General features: G+C 43.0%; 1 pseudogene; it reads left to right on the top strand.

Moving 5' to 3' along the window:
• The first annotated feature begins 2,778 nt into the window (after positions 1 to 2,778).
• LOC139264841 (U2 spliceosomal RNA) lies at positions 2,779 to 2,981 on the top strand (annotated as a pseudogene).
• Positions 2,982 to 3,523: the final 542 nt, after the last annotated feature.

Here is a 3,523-nt window from a genome sequence, read left to right as displayed (position 1 = left end):
GGGTCTAGTAAGGAGGAGGAACTGAGGGAAATCCTTATTAGTCGGGAAATTGTGTTGGGGAAATTGATGGGATTGAAGGCCGATAAATCCCCAGGGCCTGATGGACTGCATCCCAGAGTACTTAAGGAGGTGGCCTTGGAAATAGTGGATGCATTGACAGTCATTTTCCAACATTCCATTGACTCTGGATCAGTTCCTATGGAGTGGAAGGTAGCCAATGTAACCCCACTTTTTAAAAAAGGAGGGAGAGAGAAAACAGGGAATTCTAGACCGGTCAGCCTGACATCGGTAGTGGGTAAAATGATGGAATCAATTATTAAGGATGTCATAGCAGTGCATTTGGAAAGAGGTAATATGATAGGTCCAAGTCAGCATGGATTTGTGAAAGGGAAATCATGCTTGACAAATCTTCTGGAATTTTTTGAGGATGTTTCCAGTAGAGTGGTCAAGGAAGAACCAGTTGATGTGGTATATTTGGACTTTCAGAAGGCTTTCGACAAGGTCCCACACAAGAGATTAATGTGCAAAGTTAAAGCACATGGGATTGGGGGTAGTGTGCTGACATGGATTGAGAACTGGTTGTCAGACAAGAAGCAAAGAGTAGGAGTAAATGGGGACTTTTCAGAATGGCAGGCAGTGTCTAGTGGGGTACCGCAAGGTTCTGTGCTGGGGCCCCAGCTGTTTACACTGTACATTAATGATTTAGACGAGGGGATTAAATGTAGTATCTCCAAATTTGCGGATGACACTAAGTTGGGTGGCAGTGTGAGCTGCGAGGAGGATGCTATGAGGCTGCAGAGCGACTTGGATAGGTTAGGTGAGTGGGCAAATGCATGGCAGATGAAGTATAATGTGGATAAATGTGAGGTTATCCACTTTGGTGGTAAAAACAGAGAGACAGACTATTATCTGAATGGTGACAGATTAGGAAAAGGGGAGGTGCAAAGAGACCTGGGTGTCATGGTACATCAGTCATTGAAGGTTGGCATGCAGGTACAGCAGGCGGTTAGGAAAGCAAATGGCATGTTGGCCTTCATAGCGAGGGAATTTGAGTACAGGGGCAGGGAGGTGTTGCTACAATTGTACAGGGCCTTGGTGAGGCCACACCTGGAGTATTGTGTACAGTTTTGGTCTCCTAACCTGAGGATGGACATTCTTGCTATTGAGGGAGTGCAGCGAAGGTTCACCAGACTGATTCTTGGGATGGTGGGACTGACCTATCAAGAAAGACTGGATCAACTGGGCTTGTATTCACTGGAGTTCAGAAGAATGAGAGGGGACCTCATAGAAACGTTTAAAATTCTGACGGGGTTAGACAGGTTAGATGCAGGAAGAATGTTCCCAATGTTGGGGAAGTCCAGAACCAGGGGACACAGTCTAAGGATAAGGGGGAAGCCATTTAGGACCGAGATGAGGAGGAATTTCTTCACCCAGAGAGTGGTGAACCTGTGGAATTCTCTACCACAGAAAGTTGTTGAGGCCAATTCACTAAATATATTCAAAAAGGAGTTAGATGAAGTCCTTACTACTAGGGGAATCAAGGGGTATGGTGAGAAAGCAGGAATGGGGTACTGAAGTTGCATGTTCAGCCATGAACTCATTGAATAGCGGTGCAGGCTAGAAGGGCCGAATGGCCTACTCCTGCACCTATTTTCTATGTTTCTATGTTTCTAGATGAAGAGAAAGGTTGAGGTACATGTGATAAAAGAAAAAGACAGGAGTGCAAATGGGAGCTAAAAAGACAGGCTTTACTTTCTGCTGGCACTGGTCCAGCTTGTTAAAGCGAGAGTAACTGGAACCTGCAAAGACGGGCCTCACCACGACCAGTATAAAATCAACGTACTTTACACAGAATAAACGGCCCCATATTGAGCTGGCACTCAGCCAGATTGCTTTTAATTAAAGTAAGGATGTTTCTGGATCAATGAGAAAATCTTTAACATTTTTTAATTATTAAGAAAACACTTGTGATATATTAGCAGATGATGTGAATTGCGCATTCACCTCCCACAGCAGCCCACCCCGACATCCGCTGAATTAAACAGAAAAAGAAAAAGTGATAATGGAATCTCTGCTACTGCTACATTCTCGGCAGTACTACAGTATAAAGAATACATGAGAGGGGGTTTGAAAAGTTGCATTGTATCTTTTATCTGATGCCTCACAGTGTAGGCTTACCTTAAAAAAACCTGAATGACAAAGCAAAATGGTATGCATTGCAACAGTCAGGTTAATGGTGGGAAAATAGTGTGTATAGAATGTTGAAACTGAATGTTTCATAACTTCTAGCCATTAAGAGAATTTGTAAGAGTATTTAAGAGAATTTGTAAGAGTATTAGCAAAATGGGTTGATAGACCTGATCGTACAAACTAGTGCTCGCATTTCTTTGAAGTGCAACTTGTTAAGAAGGAAAATTTACCCCAGCTGTATATCCTTTGACCCCCCAACCACTGGACCATTTGACCGCCATCCCTATAATTTTTGACCCATATCCCTTGAACCCTTTAGTATTTCCTAAATAGTTGTCATATTGACATTATTAAAGAACGAGTTATTACATTTTCCAAAAGTGAAACAAATTTCTACAGATGTTGCAAACTCAATTTAAAATACTTATCCATACATAAAAGTCTTTCCATTAACATATGGCAGGAAATGTATCAGCCTCTGTCACATAAGGAGTCAAGGACAAGAAAGGGCCATTCAGCCCATTGAGCTTGTGCCTCGAGTATTTGCACTCACCCAGTCCAGCATCCAACTCCACTTTTATCTCCATTAACACTTCTCGGCCTTTTGGCTAAGATCATGCGTAACTGACCTGACAGGGGAGTAACCACCATAACCCCAAGGTGGTTCTCCCTGGATCAGGAAGGTATATGCTTGCCTTTTTGGAAATAGGAGGTGGGTGGGGTGGCTTGACCCATCCACTTCCATGGCACGAACCTGGTATTGCAGTACTTCCAGGAACGGTGCAGTGGCTCTAGGCCTTTTGGCTAAGAGCATTGGCGCAGAGTGATCCTTGAATGGGCCCAAGGTGACCTCTGGCGTTTGTGATTTGACAAAGAATTGGAACGATTGGCTACAAATTTCCAAAAAAAAAACACGATCTTATCTGGTAGATTTGAGTCAAAAGATATTTCTCGAACATGTTGCAGATTTGTTTTTACTAACTTAGTCCTATGGCCTATTGTTCCCATCATCTCCGCTACTTAATATGTTTTATTCCTCACTGGAGTTCCTCAACCTCCTTTTTGTGGCTTGTGGAACTGAAACTTATCTAACTTTTCCTCTTAGCTCATCCCCTTCGCGCTTAGGATGGTTTTGTTGCTGTTCCCTTTTGAAAGTGCAGTAATCAGAACTGCATTCAGTTGTCATTAAATCAATGATGTTAATTATCACCAGTCTAGCCCAGAGGGCTGTGGAGGGGGTAATTTTTAAATTTAAACTTAAAGCACATGGGATTGGGGGTAGTGTGCTGACGTGGATTGACAACTGGTTAGCAGATAGGAAGCAAAGAGTAGG

The sequence above is a fragment of the Pristiophorus japonicus genome, chromosome 5 (genome assembly GCF_044704955.1).
Source record: "Pristiophorus japonicus isolate sPriJap1 chromosome 5, sPriJap1.hap1, whole genome shotgun sequence".
NCBI classification, from domain to species: Eukaryota; Metazoa; Chordata; class Chondrichthyes; family Pristiophoridae; genus Pristiophorus; species Pristiophorus japonicus.
This window is presented reverse-complemented; position numbering and strand designations above follow the sequence as displayed.